Source organism: Chiloscyllium punctatum, chromosome 42, assembly GCF_047496795.1.
Source record: "Chiloscyllium punctatum isolate Juve2018m chromosome 42, sChiPun1.3, whole genome shotgun sequence".
NCBI classification, from domain to species: Eukaryota; Metazoa; Chordata; class Chondrichthyes; order Orectolobiformes; family Hemiscylliidae; genus Chiloscyllium; species Chiloscyllium punctatum.
Genome location: NC_092780.1, coordinates 63,746,873 through 63,768,027, shown reverse-complemented (window position 1 = coordinate 63,768,027; position 21,155 = coordinate 63,746,873).

The following is a 21,155-nucleotide window of genomic DNA, read 5'->3' as shown; positions in this document are numbered from 1 at the left end:
CATATATGCTTCGGGATTTAGGTTCCTGCACAAATACTATTATTTACGTAGTGACACTGTCCAAGTTTCGGGAGAAAATTAGGAACACGGTGAAAGTTCTTTTCTCCTGAGTTGTTCAATGGGACCTGCAGCAAAATCCATTGGGAGCAATGGGGGACTAATGCTGATTGCTATAAACCGGAAAGAAAATGCCTGGAGGAGGAACTATAAAAGTATAATTATTGACTGTGTGAGCAGTTACATTGGAATGGACAGTTGGAGATAAACTCCCAGCATTAGCTGGATGTTGGAGAGAGCCCGTTATGAAATCTGACACCCGGGGCACCTCAAGTCAGTGAGGAGGAGAAAGATCAATAGGACAATCAAACACATTTAATCTTGTGACCTACAGGTACGAGAATGGCAGAAATTAGTCACGCAAAACATGGTGAGTGTCTTAAAAAAGCTAAGTTTTGAAGAAGTGATCAGAAAGAGTCCAGCAGGTGGGAATGACAGACCCTGCAGCACTGGGAGGGAATTCATGTGTACAGTCCATCCTCCAACTGCAATGTTTGACTTGTCAGCTCCTCATCTCTATTCAGAAAGAACAACATATTCTTGCAAAAGCAAATTCTGCTCGCTATCAGAGAGCCTCTTGGGACAATTCTTGTTATCACCATTGTTAGTATCATTCTTACTACCATTATTATGATCATAATTACCACAGTTATGACTGTCATCATTCCTATCATTATTGGTATCATTTGTGTGTCATTGGCAGAATTCTAGGCCCTAAACCCATCATGTTGGGACAATATTCATATATTGCGTGCAGTTCAGTGTTATGGAGTTGAAGGTATGTACTGTACCTTTAAGAGAGAGTGACGTTTGCTTGGCAGTCAGAATGCACAGTGAACTGTCATGTAACTGACGAGCAGTCTCAGTGTATGAGAAATTTGAAAATATGTAACATTTGGCTGTGAAATGGATAATTCAGTTGTTTTGACCACTATTTGAACTTAACAAATCAGTTTAAATTATGCTCCAGGAAACTAAAACTCAATCCAATTTGCATGTTACTGTTTTAACGCCAGTCAATGATGTTTGGGGCATAAATAAGTGGCATTTTGAAAGTTAGTCAGAGAGAGAGAGAGGACCAACGGCTATTGAGAGACTGCCTGAAAAACACATTATATCAAAGATACCTCTTTCATATGAAATACCTTTGCAGCAGAAAACTGAAGACGACCCAGGGGTGATCTACAAACAGAAGAAGACCGACACTGGAGACCACAGCTGCTGTCTGGATTTGAAAATTAATTTCTTGTGATTTTAACAGGTGGTGTTATTGGATCAGTATTTTATTATAGGATGGGAGGTAAATAACAAGTCTTTCATGGGAAGGAGGTGCAGAGTTGGAAATAGTTGTTGGTTAATGTTCTTTTTAGAGTCAAAGAATAGAATGGAAAAGATTTTTCTTTCAGTTGTGGAGTATGGGGAGTTCTCTGACACTCCCCCTTGAACGAATTGGGATTCTTAGATTACTTACAGTGTGGAAACAGGCCCTTCGGCCCAACAGTCCGCACTGACCCACCGAAGCGTAACCCACCCAGACCCATTCCCCTACATTTACCCCTACACCTAACACTATGGGCAATTTAGCATGGCCAATTCACCTAACCTGCACATTTTTGGATTGTGGGAGGAAACCGGAGCACCTGAGGAAACCCACACAACACGGGGAGAATGTGCAAACTCCACACAGAGAGTCGCCTGAGGTGGGAATTGAACCTGGGTCTCGGGCATTGTGAGGCAGCAGTGCGAGGTGAGCTTTTCTGAGCTTCGATTTGAATTGGCAGGAGGGTTTCCCACCATGTCATATCGGTTTTGTGGGTCTGGTCCATGATTTGGAGAGGTTTAGCGAGATCCAGTCTGAGATTTGGATGGATTTGAACAGATTTGGAGTGAAAGATCCCATCAGATTAAATGTCCGAGGTCTTTAAATAAAATGTCGGTGAAACAATTAGTTTAATGTCAGTTACTTGTGGCTGGTTAAATTAAAAGTGAGAGAAATGACTCTTAAAATTACTAAAGAGGTTCTGGGTTTGATTCTGAAATTTGTCAAGAAAGTTTCGATTGAAAGACAAAAAGACCTTACTTTTCAAATTAGCAAAGAGGTTAGAATTAGGTTTAACAAAGACAAAAGTAAAGCTGGAATTGAGAGTTTGTTACTCAAGCACGTAGGTGTGTCAGAGAAATAGACAAGTGCAGTACAGTTAGAAAAGCCTAACGCACAATTGAAGAAAATGTAGTTCGACAATAAACAAAGGGAGAGAGAGAAAGAGAAGAAAGAGGGACAGAGTAAAATGAGAGAGGAAAAGAAAGAGAGACAGGAAAAAAGGTGAGAAGTTCTTCGCAGAGCAAAGAGAGAGAAGAAAGTGAGAAAGAAAACAGAAAGAAAAGAAAGAGAAAGGGAGAGAGAATTTGAACTTCAGATGTTGTGACTTCGTCGGGAAAGTCAAGTGAACAGGATGGAGGTGAAATGAGGAGGTCGTGATATATATAAATATGTTAAAACTCTGTCACATTTTGATGAGAACGGTGTCGATGTTTCCTTCATTTCATTTGAAAAGTTGGCTCGGCAGATGGAGTGGTCAGCGGACTTGTGGGTAATGCTGGTTCAGACTGAGCTGGTCGGCAGAGCGAGTGAGGCACTTGCAGCACGGTCAGCTGAGGGGTCAAGAGATTATACAGATGTCAAACAAGCTGTTTTGAATGCTTAAGAATTGGTACCAGAAGCAAATACACAGTGATTCAGGAACACAAAGAAAGAACCAAGTCTGACCTATATTGACTTCGAAAGCAATAAACATGGTATTTTTGAAAATAGATAAGACTTATGAGGCTGTAAGAGAGATTATTCAGCAAGAGGAGTTTAAAAGCTCCCTCCTGAGTTAATAAGAATTCACGTGGATGAACAGAAAGTTCAACAATTGAGGACAGCAGCAGAGATGGCGGATGAATATACATTGGTGCATAAGGCAATGTTTAGCTTCCAGCAAGAATTCCATCTGTGAGAGTGAGAAATTGGGAGAAGGGGAAGTCCTACACTCCAACACACAGAGTAGAGAACACTGGGAATCGTTTACCACCCAGTTAATAAAGAAGCCCAAGAGGGTGGAAAGGAGGTGAAAGGCCTCATGTGTTTCCACTGTGGTAACGTGGGACATAGCCAGTCACAGTGCTGGTCGGTAAAGAAAGGCATTGTGGGAAAAGAGGCTAAGGCAGTGGCATTCGTGAAAGGAGTAAAGGAAACTCAAAACAATTGAGGAGTGCAGGAGAGTGCACAGCCTACGCAGGGGCTGGGTATGGCAGTTGTACCTGATCTCTATAAAGGATTCACCTCAGTGGGTAAAGATTACTCAGGAAGATCGGGGGAGAAAGGAAAGAAGTTATAATTTTGAGAGATACAGGATTTAACCAGTCCCTAATATGAAGAGATGAACTTATTTGCACTCTGTCTGACCTGTTACCCAACAGAATGCTAAGTTGTGGTACAGATGGACAGAAATTTAGCGTTTGTTGTGGAAGAATCACTCAATGTTGTATTTAAAAAATTACCAGGAAATGCAGAAAATCCTTCATGAAGTTAAACTTTAATCTTGCAAAATCAAAGATGTGGGAGCCAGCAAAATGTTTTCCTGACTTCCCCCAATCTGTTTGATCTCCTGCAATTCATACAGTTATCCTTCCCGTGCCTGTGTGAGAGCATTACCATCCCCAATCACACTGCCTTGCTTCACCTTTCTAACCTGATCAAGGTCTGCCACACTCGTTCCCTCCATCACATTGAACCGATCACATTCTAACACCATCACCTTCAGCATGAGCTCATCTCCCAGGGATTTAACTAACCGATCACAATGCACTACCATTATCTGTTACTGGAGCCCTGGAACATGGTCCCGGGCATACATTGTAACACTAAGTAACTACATAACTGCCAGAATAATGTCCATACCTTCCCCGATGTAAGATCAGGTTGGAGTGCCAACTCTAGACTGGGCAAGTTACAGTGGGAGTGATTGACAGAGCGTCAGTTCCAGGAATCCAGTTTGTTTTTGGGAACAATGTAGTAGGATCCAGGGTGGGAGTGAGATTCCTTGTTGTAGAGAAACCCAAGGAAGACCAGGGAACTGAGGAATTACAAGAAAAAAATCCTGGAATTTTCCCAGACTGTGCAGTAACAATATCCCACTGTCATAAGTCACAGCACGAAGCAGAAACTAAAGAGCAAGATGAAGGAGTTGAGGTTCAGTTCGCAGACCCCCTGTTTGATGTAACGGTGCAGGACAAACCTGAACAGACAGAGGGTCAGGCAGAAGTGTTTGGTCCTGAAAGGCTAATGGACCTACAGCAGAAAGACAAGGCAATAAAAGATGATGCACACTCCGAAAAGGAGGCAGAGAGTATTCCTGAGGGTAATTATCTTAAAGATGAAAATGGAGACCACGGCAGGTTAGTGTCGAGGAGGAATGGGCCGACCTGCACCAGATTGTGTTTCCAGGAGCATACAGACAGGAAGTGACACGGGTGGGGGGGAGGGGTAGCACATGAATGACCAGGAGGAGGTCACCCAGGTGTATGGGAGTCTCAGGCTCAGGTACAAAACCATTTCTATTGGCCTGGAATGCACAAGGATGTGGGTAACTTTTGCTGTACGCATCATACACGGCAAATGGGAGGGAAGCCACAGGCGGGAATAAACCCAGCGACTTTGTTGCCATTTCCCCCATCCCGAAGACCCTTTCACCCGGGTTATGGTGGATTGTGTAGGTCCCCTCCTGAGAACTAGATGAGGGAACCAGTACTTGCTCACTGTAATGGATGTGTGCACCAGATTTCCGGAGGCAATTCCATTACGGAGTAGGAACATAAAAAGGGTGGGAGAGGAGTTCGGAGCTTTCTTTGTGCAGTATGGATGACCCAGAGAGATTCAGTCAGACCAAGGGGCTGATCCACAAGCCCAACGATCCTGCCTGACCTGTCGTCTTGGCACCGACCTTGACTCCATCCTCTCCCCCTTAGTTCAGGCACTTCCCACTGACATCCGTGATTCCAACCATGTCCTTATTCTCTCCAGCAGCTTCCTGTTCCCCGGCCCCCAGTGCTTTATCTCCATTATGGACGTACAGTCCGTGCATGCATCCAGACCCCACACGGAAGACCTCCACTTCCTCTGCTTTTTCCTCTCCAACAAACCCATCCAGTCCCCCTCCACCATTCCCCTCCTCCACCTCGCTGAACTGGTCCCCACCCTCAAAACCCTTTCCTTCACCTCCTCCCATTGCCTTCAAATCAAGGGAGTGGCCTTGGGCACCTAAATGGGCCCCACCTACACCTGCCTCTTTGTTGGTGATATCGAACAGTTCCTCTTCAGTACCTACACAGGCACTGGGCCCCAATTCTTCCACCGTTACATCGGTGACTGCATCGGTGCAGTGTCCTGCACCCAGGCTGAACCGGAGCAGCTCATCGACTTCACCCACACCTTCCACCCCACCCTCAAACTCACTCAGTCCATCTCAGACACCTCCCTCCCCTTTCTTCACCTCAACATTTCCATCTTCCGTGACAGACTCCGGTGACAAACCCACAGACTCCCATAACTCCCTGGAGTACTCCCCCCTCCCACCCAGTGTCCTCCATCCCATTCTCCAAATTCCTCTGTGTCTGCAGCACGTGCTCGGACGAGGAGACATTCCAGACGTGAGCATCCCAGATATCCCCATATTTTGAACACAGTGATTTTCCTCCCTCCGTTACCCAGACAGTGCTCCTCCAAACCATCTCCATTCCCTGTCCCACTGGTCCAAACCCCCCCCTAGTGCAATAAAGACAGAGTCCCCCTTGTCCTCACCCACCATCCCACCAATCTCCACATCCAACGTATTATCCTTAAACAGTTCCGCCAACTCCACCTAGACCCCACCCCCAAGCACATCTTCCCCTCCCCCACCCCTCTCTGCCTTCCACAAGGACCACTCACTTCAACAATCCTTGGTTTGTGCCCACTCTCCCCACCGACCCGCCCCCCCGAACCCCCAGGTACCTTCTCCTGCAACCAGAAAAGATGCCAAACCAGTTGGCACACCAGCCCCCTCCCCTCCACCCAGGGCCACAAACACTCCTTCCAGGTGAGACAGAGAGTCACCTGCCTCTCTTCCAGACTAGTTTACTGCATCAGGTGCTCCCGATGTGGTCCTCTCTACATCGGGGTGACTGAACGTAAACTTAGGCATTCTGTTCACCGAGCATCACAGCCGGGCCCACAGGGGCCAACCGGACCCCCCCAGTCACCACCATTTCAATTCCCCCAACCACTCCCTTTTGAACATGACCTCATCCATTGCCACAATGAACCACGGCGCAAACTGGAGGAACAACACCTCATCTTCCACCGAGGCAGCCTACAGCCTGGAGGAATCAAAATTGAGTTCTCTAATTTCAAATAACCTCCCTTCCCATTCCCCAACTCCCTTCCCAGCCTCTCCCTTCTCTTCCAATGGTCCCTGCCCCCAACCGGATTCATTCCGCCCATTGACCAAACCAGGTCGTACCCTCTACCTGTCCTCACCTATCCCCACCTGCCACACCCTTTATCTGCAGCTCCTCCCACACCCACCCCCAGTCCTGAAGAAGAGTTATATCTGGAACACTGACTCTCCTCCTGCTGATGCTAGGTAAAAACAATGACTGCAGATGCTGAAAATCAAATACTGGATTAGTGGTGCTGGAAGAGCACAGCAGTTCAGGCAGCATCCAATGAGCAGCGAAATCAACGTTTCGGGCAAAAGCCCTTCATCAGGAATAAACGCAGTGAGCCTGAAGCGTGGAGAGATAAGCTAGAGGAGGGTGGGGGTGGGGAGAGAGTAGCACAGAGTACAATGGGTGAGATGAAGGTGATAGGTCAAGGAGGAGAGGGTGGAGTGGATAGGTGGAAAAGAAGATAGGCAGGTCGGACAAGTCAAGGAGACAGTAACTGAGCTGGAAGTTTGAAACTAGGATGAGGTGGAGGAAGGGGAAATGAGGAAGCTGTTGAAGTCCGCATTGATGCCCTGGGGTTGAAGTGTTCCGAGGCGCCTCCTAGCAGACTGGGCGCCTCCTAGCAGAGCGCTTTAGGGAACATCTCCGAGACACCCGCACCAATCAACCAAACCGCCCCGTGGCCCAACATTTCAACTCCCCCTCCCACTCTGCCGAGGACATGGAGGTCCTGGGCCTCCTTCACCGCCGCTCCCTCACCACCAGACGCCTGGAGGAAGAACACCTCATCTTCCGCCTCGGAACACTTCAACCCCAGGGCATCAATGTGGACTTCAAAAGCTTCCTCATTTCCCCTTCCCCCACCTCATCCTAGTTTCAAATTTCCAGCTCAGTTACTGTCTCCTTGACTTGTCCGACCTGCCTATCTTCTTTTCCACCTATCCACTCCACCCTCTCCTCCTTGACCTATCACCTTCATCTCCTCCCCCACTCACCCATTGTACTCTGTGCTACTCTCTCCCCACCCCCACCCTCCTCTAGCTTATCTCTCCACGCTTCAGGCTCACTGCCTTTATTCCTGATGAAGGGCTTTTGCCCGAAACGTTGATTTCGCTGCTCGTTGGATGCTGCCTGAACTGCTGTGCTCTTCCAGCACCACTAATCCTGCTGATGCTGCCTGACTTGCTGTGTCCTTCCAGCCTCCTGCCTGTCTGTTTTGGATTCCAGCATCTGCAGGGTTTATTTGTATCTCAGGCTGCTTAAGGAAGTCATGGATAGCTTCAGCAGATAGCACTTTAAATCAAGTGTGTATCCCCCTGAATCCCAGGGAGCTGTAGAAAGGTGGCATCACACCCTGAAGATCATGGGAAGACCATCCTGTCAGGATGACCTGAATGATTACGATAAAGGTATCCCATTTGGATTGTTCTCCATTCGAGATGCCCCAAATGAATCTACTCAGTTTAAACCCTTTGAGTTTATCTTTGGATGTGATGTGACAGGGTCTTTGAAATTAATTAAAGAGAAACTGACAGGAACAAAGTCGAGATCTCACCCTTGGATTATATATCAGAGGTGAGGGAGAGAGGAAATCAGGTTGGGGAGTTAGCTCAACAGCACCTGAAGAGGGCACAGTGTAGAATGAAGCAGGTGTCAGTGAACATTCTGGAATTTGGATGTTTTCCCGTTGGGATGACTTATTAATACTGTCACGAGTGACCGGAGATCCTTCCGAAGGTTTAGCAATCCTGATCAAATTGAGCAAAAGCTGAGCCAGGTAAACTATCTGGGAAAGATGCCGGATCGGAAAAAAAAAATCTGTATCGGGTCTGTCATGTGAAGATGTTGAAACCTTATGATAATAGAGAGAAGGAAATGGAGGAACAGGTGTTAGTTACTGTCCCACAGAGTGCGGAATCCAATCCAGATGTCGTGGAGTTTGATGTGTCTCAAATTACATTAAAGAATGAGGGAGTCCTTGAGGAGTGGGATAGGTTAGTGAGCTGTGTCTCAGGAGCAAAGAACCCAGTTGAAAGGCTTGTTGCTGCAGGATGAGGACACATGCAGGAATAAGATGGGGAGGACTAATGCTATTGTACATGAGGGAGATGGAGGGAATGCTGTACCGATAAAACAACACCCCTACAGACTTAATCCTTTCAAAGACACACAGGTCCAGAAGGAGGTGCATGTGATCCTCAATGAGGATATCATCGAACTGAGTCCGAGTGAGTGGAGTTCACCAATCGCTTAACTTCCCAAACCCGACGGGACTCAACAATTCTATGTGGATTATTGGAAGGTCAACGCCGTAACAAAATCAGACTCAAACCCAGAACCAAGATTGGAGGACAGTATAGAGAAAGTTGGGCAAACCAGTTACATCACAAAGTTAGACTTACTGCGTGGTATTGGCAGGTACCTTTATCAGTGAGAGTGAAATACATTTCTGTGTTTGTAACCCCACATGGGCTATATCAATTCAAAGTGATGTCCTTTGGAATGAAGAATGTACCCACTACATCCCAAAGACTCAGGAACAGACATTGGAAAGGTGGGTTAACAAACTGTACAGTCTGTCTGGATGGTGTAGTGATCTTTAGTGAGTCATGGAACGATCACATGGTACAGTTGGCAGAGCTCTTTGAGCGGTTCTCAGAAGCAAAACTGATAATAAACTTACAGAAAACAGGATGAGCGAAGGCAAAGGTGATGTTCTTGGGACAGAACATTGGTAATGGAAGATTGACCCGAAGGAAAACAAAGATGAAGGATATCGAGGAATTTCCACAACCAACCTTGAAGAAAGAGATGCTTCGATTTTTGGATGAAGCGGATTTTCCTGGAAGTTTGTTCCAACCTTCACCAATGTAGTCTCACAGATTTGCTGAAGGAGAAGACAACATTTTGGTGGACAGAACAATGCCAGGAGGCATTGGACTATTTGAAAACAGTATTAACCATCGCACCAGTTTCAGCTACACCAACCTTTTTGAAACCCTTCAAACTGCAATCGATGTTAGTGACATAGGAGTTGGAACTGATACAGGAAGGTGATGATGGAATTGAACTGCCAGTCAGTTACTTTTCAAAGAAACACAACACCCACCAGAGAAAATACTCTATGATTGAAAATGAACTATTGAGTTTGGTACTGGCCTTACAACGTTTTAATGTTAATGTCATGACAATGTGTCGGAGACGGTTGGGTACACAGATCACAATCCTCTTACATTCTTGGAATGGTTTAAAGACAAGCAAATGAGACCATTTCATTGGGGTCTTGTGTTGCAGACTTTTAATTTCCACATTGTACATGTCGCGGGTTGTAACAATGTGACAGCAGATACATTTTCGAGAATTTAACGGATAAAGTATAGATAAGATTGAACAAATACTGATGTTTTGTACATATATTATATGTATTTCATTGTAATTGGGTTAAGAATCAGGGGAAAATGAAACAATCTTTTCATTATAATGGTTCATAATATACTGCCTTCCAAAGGTGCACAAAACCAACACACCAGGACGTCCCATCGTATCGGGTAATGGGACCCTGTGTGAGAATCTTTCCGGCTATGTTGAAGGCATCTTGAAACCTATTGTACAGGAGATCCCTAGCCCCTGTCGCGACACCACAGATTTTTTGTGGAAACTCAGAATCCACGGACCAGTCGAACCGGGAACATTCCTCGTCACAATGGACATTTCCGCATTCTACACCAGCATCCCTCACAATGATGGTATCGCAGCAACAGCCTCAGTACTCAACACCAACAACTGCTCATCTCCGAGCACCATCCTCTAACTCATCTGCTTTATCCTCGATCACAACGTCTTCACCTTTGACAACCAATTCTTCATCCAGACACACGGAACAGCCATGGGGACCATATTTGCACCCCGATATGCCAACATCTTCATGCACAGTTTCGAACAAGACTTCTGCTCTACGCAGAATCTCCAATCAACATTGTACACCAGGTACATTGATGACATTTCCTTCCTCTGGACCCATGGTGAGGAGTCACTGATAAAACTACACAGTGACATCAACAAGTTTCATCCCACCATCAAACTCACCATGGACTACTCTCGACTATCTGTCTCATTCTTGGACACATGCATCTCCATCAAGGATGGGCACCTCAGCACCACACTCTACCGCAAACCCACAGACAACCTCACAATGCTACACTTCTCCAGCTTCCACCCAAAACATATTAAAACAGCTATCCCCTATGGACAAGCCCTAAGCATACATCGGATTTGCTCAGATGAGGAGGAACGTGACGGTCACCTGGAAGTACTCAGGGATGCCCGCACAAGAACGGGGTACGATGCCCAACTCATCGACCACCAGTTCCGACGTGCCACAGCAAGGAACCGTAATGACCTCCTCAGGAGACAGACACGTGCTGCAACCGACAGGGTACCCTTCGTTGTTCAGGACTTCCCAGGAGCTGAAAAACTACGCCATGTTCTTCGTGACCTGTAATACATTATCAATGAGGATGAGCCCCTCACCAAGACCTTCCCCACACCTCCAATGCTCACCTTTAAACAACCGCCAAACCTCAAACAGATCATTGTTCATAGCAAACTGCCCGGCTCTCAGGACAACTCCATACAACCCTGTCACGGTAGGCGCTGCAAGACGTGTCAGATTGTGGACATAGATACTACTATTACAAGTGGGGACACCTCCCACCTTGTACATGGCAGGTACTCATGTGACTCAGCCAACGTTGTCTATCTTATACGTTGCAGGCAAGGATGCCCGGAGGCATGGTACATTGGGGAAACCGAGCAAAGGCTACGACAACGGATGAATGGGCACCGCACAACAATCAACAGACAGGAGGGTTCCCTCCCAGTTGGGGAACACTTCAGTGGTCCAGGACATTCAGCCTCTGACCTTCGGGTGACCATCCTCCAAGGTGGACTTCGGGACAGGCAGCAGTGAAAAGTGGCCGAGCAGAGGCTGATAGCTAAGTTCGGTACCCATAGGGAGGGCATCAACTGGGAACTTGGGTTCATGGCACATTACAGGTGACCACCATTGCACGATACACACACACAGGCACTCCGATACACACACATACACACGGACACACATATACACAGACACGCACACAGATACTCACACACACTCTTACAGACACACACACTCCCACAGGCATCCTGTCAGAGACTTAGACCACTCTACACTCATGCACACACATATATACACTCCCTCACAGACACTCACAACTTCCCACCCCAGACACACACACACACTCCCACACCCACACATGCACCCCCTCACAGATGTAAGACACTCTACGCTCACTACACACACATATACACTCTCTCTCACACTCACAACCCCCACCCCAGACACACACACAGACAGACACAAAGACCTACATGCACACATATATTTTGTGGGGTGAATTTGTACTTACAGAATTACATTGTACTTTGCTCAAAAACTGCACACATTCATGTAGAACTCTGAGCTCAAAAACTTCATGAATTTATGTAAAACTCTGTTATCTCACTTTTTAGATTAGAATCAATCTAAACATTATGTTATAGACAGAGAACACAGGGGGCCAACACCTTCAACATATTGTCTAGCTAACACCATTGCTAACAGCTAACCTGAGAATGCAACTTTTAAAAAAAGGTTTTGTGATTTACACATGAAAGAAGTGAAACTATCACTGTATTCGAACAGATGAAAGACGCAACAGACAATCCAGGTGTGTTTCAATGTATTTCAGATACATCACACTGTAAATATTTGCTATAAATTCTGTGCCTTACAATTGTGTACTCCACAATCACCTGATGAAGGAGCGACGCTCCGAAAGCTAGTGCTTCCAATTAAACCTGTTGGACGAGAACCTGGTGCTGTGTGATTTTTAACTTTGTACACCCCAGTCCAACACAGGGACCTCCAGACCATGTCCTGTTTGTGTCTGTGCTGGAGATTTTAATAACCTATCCTGAGTTCTGCACTCTTCTCTCTTCCTTTGATTCGGGTTCTCTAATTTGCCCTATAACTGAGCTCCCACCCCCCACCACCCCACTAACTTACAGCATGGTGACAAACAGTGTGGAGTCCATTTAGCGGAATCCTACACACTGGCAGTAGTGGAGAGCTGAAGGTTTCTTCAGGCTCAGCTTTAAGGAGGCTGCTGGTGCAGACAGACCACAACTGAAAGAGCTGAACTTTAGAGAACCAGACAGAATAACCTTGTGACAAGATTCTACAAGGTGAAAACAACAGATGAGGATTAAAGAAAAGAGCATTTCAGCCCTCATAGTTGAGTTTAAAACCCTGTCTACAGCCCTAGTTATGTGATTCACTTGGTCTCTGATCCCTCCAGACCAGGTCCTTTCTTTCCCAATACCGATGTCAATGTCTCAATTCAACCAGATTTCTCCCACACCAATTTTTGAGCCATGCATCTACCTGCTTAATCTTATCAACCCTGTGCTAATTAACTCATGGCTCAGGTAGTAATCCAGAGACTGCTACCTTTTTCATCTTATTATTTAGTTTAGCTCCTCGCTGTTAATACTCCCTTAGCAGACTGTCTGCCCTAGTGTTATCTATGTCATTGATACTACATGGACCACAACCACTGGATCTTTACCCGCCCACTGTGCAGCCCAGATGAGATATCCTGGACCCAAGCTCTGGGCAGGGAACACAACCATCGGGACTCTTAATCCTGGTCACAGAGAACAGTGTCTATGCCTTTAACTACACTATCCCCAATTACAACAATATTTCTCTTCTCTTCCTCCCCTTGAATGGCTCCCTGCACTGTGGTGCTGCAGTCAGCTCATTCTCCCTGCAGTCCCTATTCCCGTCCACACACTGGGAGCAAACATCTTGAACCTGGTTGACAAGACAGGGGCTGAGGCTCCTGCAACTCTACCTTCTGGATCCCTCAACCTGTCTCACGCACAACTACACTCTCCTATCCCTGATTACATAATGCTTTTCAGCTCTTTCCTAACTTCCTGCACTCACTCTGCAGGACCTCATCCCTCTTTTTCCCTATGTCATTGGTACCAAGGTGCACAATGACCTCTGGCTTCATACCCTCCTCCTTAAGAATTTTGTGCAACAATTCAGAGATGTCCTTGACCCTGGAACCAAGGAGGGAACATACCATCCTGGAATCTCAAACGCGACCACAGAAATGCCCGCGTGTGTGCCCCAACTAGCGAGTCTCCCATCACTGTCACTTGTCTGGATGTTGACTGACCCTGATATACAACAGAGCCAGTTGTGGTGCCACAAACCCGGCTGCTGCTGTTATACTCCCCTCTGAGGCCAGCCTCCTCAACAATATCCAAAATGGTGTACCTGTTAGTAGGGTCTACCACACACTCTGCCCACTGTATGCTCCTCAGTGTGTCCAACTGCTGCTCCAACTGAACAATGTGGTCTGTGAGGAGCTGCAGCCGGTCACACTTCCTGCAAACATAGTCGTCAGGGCCACTGGACTGCTTCCTGATCTCCCACGTCTGGCAGGGGGAGCACACCATTGACCTAACGACGAGATTGGATGGGATTGAGGTTAACAAGGAGGAGGTGTCAGCAGTTCTGGAAAGTGTAAAAATAGGTAAGGCCCCTGAGCTGGATGGGATTAATCCTAGGATTCTCTGGGAAGCCAGGGTGGAGATTGGCACTGATCTTTATGTCATCATTGTCTACAGGAATAGTGCCAGAAAACTGGATTATAGCAAATGTCGTTCCCTTGTTCAATAAGGGGAGTAGGGGCAGCCTTGGATATTATAGACTCTCCCAGACCTGCAAAGGACCTCTGCTCTTTGACATCCTCAGGAGAATTCACACACTCAACAAATGCTCATTCTCCAACATATCAGACATAAAAGAATGTACCCACTCCCAGCACCTTTCCCTGCCAATGCAAGAAGTACAAAACCTGCGTCCACACCTCCCCCCTCACCTCCATTCAAGGCCCCAAAGAAGTCTTCCACATCTAACAGAAATTTACCTGGAACTTCCACATACGCCATCTACTGTATCCATTGCATCTGATGTGGTCTCCTCTACATCGGGAAAACAGGCCGCCAAATTGTGGAACGTTTCAGAGAACATCTCTGGGACACCCAAACCACCCCCACTGCCCCATGACCCAACACTTTAACTCCCCCTCCCACTCCACCAAGGACATGTAGGTCCTGGGCCTCCTCCATTGCCAAACCCTAACCACACAACACCTGGAGGAAGAACTCCTCACCTTCCACCTTGGGACCCTGCAACCACATGGGATTAATGTGGATTTCACCAGTTTCTTCATTTCCCCTCCCCCACCTTATCCCAGTCTCAAGTTTCCAACTCGGCACCGCCCTCTAGACCTGTCCATCTTCCTTCCCACCTCTCCGTTCCACCCTCCTCTCCGACCTAATATCTTTCACCCCCACCTTCATCTTCCAATCACATTCCCAGCTACCTTCCTCCCAGCCTCCTCCCCATTCCCATTTATCTCTCATCCCTCCCGGCCCACAAGCCTCATTCCTGATAAAGGGCTTATGCCTGAAATGTCAATTCTCCTGATCCTCGGATCCTGCCTGACTTGTTGGGCTTTTCCAGCACCATAGTCTCGACTCTGGTTTTCAATGAAGCATGTGGCTACAGAAGGCTGTCTTTCATCTTCTTTCAGTTACTTTGTGGTTAATGTGTATCTTAGTTATCTTTCCTTGTGTTTGAACCATATATCTTAATAATCTTAACTAACAAAAATGAACCAATCAAAGTCTTAGAATTCAGTTGACATCCTGCACCTTGTGGGAATTTCTCTTCTCTTTCTCTGTGAAAATTCATAACCTGTTCTCACTATTGTGGTTTGTTCGCCGAGCTGGGAATTTGTGTTGCAGACGTTTTGTCCCCTGTCTAAGTGACATCCTCAGTGCTTGGGAGCCTCCTGTGAAGCACTTCTGTGATCTTTCCTCCGTCATTTATAGTGGTTTGAATCTGCCGCTTCCGGTTGTCAGTTCCAGCTGTCCGCTGCAGTGGCCGGTATATTGGGTCCAGGTCGATGTGCTTATTGATTGAATCTGTGGATGAGTGCCATGCCCCGAGGAATTCCCTGGCTGCTCTCTGTTTGGCTTGTCCTATAATAGGAGTGTTGTCCCAGTCAAATTCATGTTGCCTGTCATCTGAGTGTGTGGCTACTAAGGATAGCTGGTCGTGTCGTTTCGTGGCTAGTTGGTGTTCATGGATGCGGATCGTTAGCTGTCTTCCTGTTTGTCCTATGTAGTGTTTTGTGCAGTCCTTGCATGGGATTTTGTCCACTACATTGGTTTTGCTCATGCTGGGTATCGGGTCCTTCGTCCTGGTGAGTTGTTGTCTGAGAGTGGCTGTTGGTTTGTGTGCTGTTATGAGTCCTCGTGGTCGCAGTAGTCTGGCTGTCAGTTCGGAAATACTCTTGATGTATGGTAGTGTGGCTAGTCCTTTGGGTTGTGGCATGTCCTCATTCCATTGTCTCTCCCTTAGGCATCTGTTGATGAAATTGCAGGGGTACCCATTTTTGGTGAATACATTGTAGAGGTGTTCTTCTTCCTCTTTTTGCAGTTCTGGTGTACTGCAGTGTGTTGTGGCCCTTTTGAATAGTGTCTTGATGCAACTTCTTTTGTGTGTGTTGAGGTTGTTGTTTTCGTAGTTCAGGACTTGGTCTGTGTGTGTGTCTTTCCTGTAACCCTTTGTGGTGAAATGTAGAGAGGAAGAAAAGGACAACCAACTCCCATTCCTAGACGTGATGGTACAGAGAACACCGAACGGAGAATTCACCACAAAGGGATACAGGAAAGACACACACACAGACCAAGTCCTGAACTATGAAAGCAACCACCCCAACACACACAAAAGAAGTTGCATCAAGACACTGTTCAAAAGGGCCACAACACACTGCAGTACACCAGAAATGCAAAAAGAGGAAGAAGAACATCTATACAATGTATTCGCCAAAAACGGGTAACCCCACAATTTCATCAACAGATGCCTGAGGGAAGGAAAACGGAATGAGAACATGCCACAACCCAAAGGACTAGCCACACTACCATATAGCAAAAACATTTCTGAACTGATAGCCAGACTACTATGACGACTGGGACTCATAACAGCACACAAACCAACAACCACTCTCAGACAACAACTCACCAGGACGAAGGACCCGATACCCAGCATGAGCAAAACCAATGTCGTGTACAAAATCCCATGCAAGGACTGCACAAAACACTACATAGGACAAACAGGAAGACAGCTAACGATCCGCATCCATGAACACCAACTAGCCACGAAACGACACGACCAGCTATCCTTAGTAGCCACACATGCAGATGACAACCAAAAAGAATTCGACTGGGACAACACACTACTATTATAGGACAAGCCAAACAGAGAACAGCCAGGGAATTCCTAGGGGCATGGCACTCATCCACAGATTCAATCAATAAGCACATCGACCTGGACCCAATATACCGGCCACTGCAGCGGACAGCTGGAACTGACAACCGGAAGCGGCAGATACAAATCACTATAAATTCCGGAGGAAACATCACAGAAGCGGTTCACAAGAGGCTCCCAAGCACTGAGGATGTCACCTAGACAGAGGATGAAACATCTGCAACACAAATTCCCAGCTCAGCGAACAGAACCACAACAACGAGCACCCGAGCTACAAATCTTCTCCCAAACTTTGAACCTGTTCCCACAGGCCTAGCTCCAAGCCTCAGAGTATTCTCTATTGTTTTGAAGTCCTCCTTCAAATTCTTATCCTCGATTAAACTGCACCAAAGTTCATCTTGAAGCCCTGGTATCATTCTGGAGAATCTGTACCGTGACACTCCAAACAGTACGAAACCTGTATCTCTTGTTCTGGCACTGCCAGACCTAAGATCCTTTTCTCAATGGTTCCAGATCCCAATAGCGGAGAGATTAATTTTCCTGATAATATTTGACACAGAGACACTGCTCTCCTGAAAACCTACTGACCTGGGAATTTTGATGTCAACATTTACAATGTAAAATGTCAACACAAACCTGTCCCTATCATGATACTCTCCTGCCTGTGACTTTAACGAGACATAGAGATCTACAGCATAGAAAAAGGCTCTGGCCCAGAGTAGGGACTGAATTCTATCTGTATTCTTTGAGTGAATTATAGTTCACTGATAACCCGACTTCAGTTAAAGACCACACTTGGATTTAATTTCACGTGGCAATGCTCCATGAGATGGATTAGTTCCACATCAGGTGCATCGATGTGCACTTTCTCACACCAACTGTGACAAATTGGGCACACCTATGACATAAATTACACTCTTGGAATTTTAATTCTGTAAGTATCCACTGTCTGTAGTGATCTTGTATTTGTAGCTGTGGCCCCAGTAAACAGCATTCACATCTCTGAGCCAAAAGGTCATGAGTTCAAATCTCTCTCTAGAGATATGAGCACAGAATCAAGGCTCAAAAACCTGAGGGAATGCTGATTGTTGGAACTGCTGTCTTTCAGAAGAAAGTTAAAGCCAGATCTCATCTCCCCTTGGGTAAGCAATGGTTACCATGGAGCTATTCAAAGAAGAACCTGGAAGCTCTCAGCCAACAAATGATTACATTGCTGTTTGGGGGACATTGCTTTGCCCAAATTGACCGTCCTATTACCTCCACCAATACAATAACTATACAACAAATATATTCACATAGTTCTGAAAGTTGCCTGATAAATGCAAATTATTCTCTCTCTCTCTCAGTGCTGCTTTTACAGGTGGCAGTATTTTTCAAATTCCTTCCAAGGTGGAGCTGCAGCATCCTCTAAAATGTTTTCCATTTTCAGAACGTTTCATTTCTTTCACAGGCCCACTTCCTGCCTTCCTGTCAGCCCACTAGCTCCTACCTGTATGGTCACTTTCAAGCCTGCTCTCACCAAATCATACCACCCAGCCTTTCTCTGTTCCAGGCTTCCCATCACCATAACCTGCTTTCAGGCACTCTGCCCCACTGCATATCCCCTGATCGAGTACCCTCCCTCCCCCATGGTTAGGGACTCGTGCTCCCTTGGTCTTTCATGTGAGGAACACCTTTATTCTGAAATAGCTTCAGACTTCAGGTTGGGGGGCAAAGTCAGAAGGTTTTCTATAAAAACAGAATTTGAATCCTGGCTTCACAAACAACAGCAGAGAATAAAGAAACCAGATCAAACCTTTAAATGAGGCCTTACCAATGATTAATCGTAATATCATTTGTAGTGAGATCTGTCTGTTTAGTAATCATTCTACAAACCTATTATTACTGAGGTTGGAGGGAGAAACAGGTCTGTCCTCATTCTGGTGAGCAACATTTATTAACTATTTACACTTTGTGCTTCAATAATTAGGGAACAGCATTCTTAAAATCTTGCAGACTCAATCTGAACTTTGAAAATGTCGCCTCTCACAGGCATCACTGATATTGTGTAGTATTGAATAGCATAACGAGACTTACACATTATCCTACATTGTTTAATTCAGAACAATTTTCAGTATAGGTTCAATTGTCACACCATTTGGGCAATGTGGATTATTGGCCATCTTCATGTCCTATTATTTACAGGAAGCAGCACAAATCCAATCTAGTCCCCAATGTTCTGGAAGTGACATGAGAGTGACTGTGTTGATGCCAAGGTGTCATTTGACAAAGCTGGCACAAAGTGCCCTGTCCAAACTGAAATCAGGAGGAATCAGGGGATAACTTTCTCTGGTTGGAGATGTGATTGCTGGCTGTCACTCAGCAACTATTCCTCTGCGACTGTCCTCGGACCAACCATCTGCTTCATCAATGATCTTCCCTCTATCATAAGGTCAGAAGTGGGGATGTTCACTGATGCTGGTGCAATGTTCACCACCATTCACATCATTGAAGCAGGTCATGGCCAAAGAAGCAAGAACTGGATAAATTCTTGTCCCTCTTGGATGCAGAGGTTGTGGGCTCCATAAGTATTTCTAGGAAGAGACTTGGAGAGCTGTTGCAGTGCATCAAGCACATGGTACACACTCCAGTCACATTATGCTGATGGTGGAGAGAATAAAAGTTTAAGTTGATGGATAGGTTATCAATGAAATGATCTGCTTTGCCCTGAGGTACTAAGCTATTAAATGTTGCGACAGCTACATTGATCAAGACAAGTAGATAGCACTCAAACACATGTTCGACTTGTGCCTTGTTGATGGTGGTAACATTGAGAGTCAGAGGTGAGTCACTTGTGATCAAATCCCCAACTTGCTGCTGGAGCTATGATATGTATGTGGCTGGCCCAGCTTTTGGTCAATGCCCCGGGATATTTATGAGGGATCTGTGTGTGTGATCTGTAAGGCTTGGGTTGATAAATGGCAAGTAACATTTATATCACCTGAGTACCAATCTTCAACAAAAGGGATTTTAATGATCTGTCTTTGACATTCAATGTTCCCAATAAATCCCACTCTTACAGACCACACCGACAGATCCCTCAGAAACACCCTTCCAGTCAGTGACAAAAAAAATCAATATTGGCCCTTTTTAATCTCCCATTTATGTTCATCACAAGCAGCTTTTCTGTTTCCTAATTTTCAGTTTCATTTGGGGGTTTGAGTTCCTTTGTGATGTTTGTGGGGGTTTTAAGTCTCGAGCAGGTGAAATCACATGGAAAGCCAATGCTATTATTTTTGACGTCACACCACATACCTTTTTTTGTGGATGTATGTTTATTATAACCCTTCTTACACCCACTCCATCCTCCATTAAGCTATGTTTTCTGAGCAGTTGTATAACTCAATGAAGCCGTCGGAGCTTGCATTTATTTTTATTGATATAGCACCTTTACTTAGAACGGTTAGAATGTGGAACTCACTACCAGAGGGGATGCATGAGGTGAATAACATTGCTGCATCTAAGAGGAAAGCTAGATAAACACATGAGGGAGAAGGAATAGAAGGAGACATTGATCGGGTGAGATGAAGGAGCCTGTGAATAGGCTCATGTGGAACATGGACATTGACGTTGGCCAGTTTTGTCATGTGACCTATTTCTGTGCAGTAGATTTGACATAATTCCTTGTAAATTGTCTCCCTTTTATTCTACCTGTCCTCTGCTAAGTTTCAGTACAAATGTGTAATTATCCTCAGGAACTTCCCTGAAATAATCCCCTAACATGGCTCCTATTCATACACCCATCAAAGATATTTCCAAACAATGTGTCCATTGCCATTTTCAAGTGGCTGTAGCTCCCTCATGCAGCGTGCCAGAGTGACCTCTTGAACCTGGCCTCAACCTTTAACCTCCTTCTCCATAAAACTCAGATGTGAGGAATAAGAGAATGATCAGGGAGAAGGGAGGGCCGATCAGTGACAGTGTAGGATACTTGTGCGTGGAGTATGAGCAGAAAAGGGAAGCCTTAAATTAGTTTTTTGCTTTGGTTTTCACTACAGAAAGGGACCTTATTGTGAGTGAGAACTTTGAGGAGCCAGGATATAGGCTTGAACAGATCGAGATTGATGAAGTTGATGTGTTGGACATTTTGGTGAACATTAAGATTGATGAGTCCCCAGGGGTAGACCAGATTTAACCTCGATTTCTCTGGGAA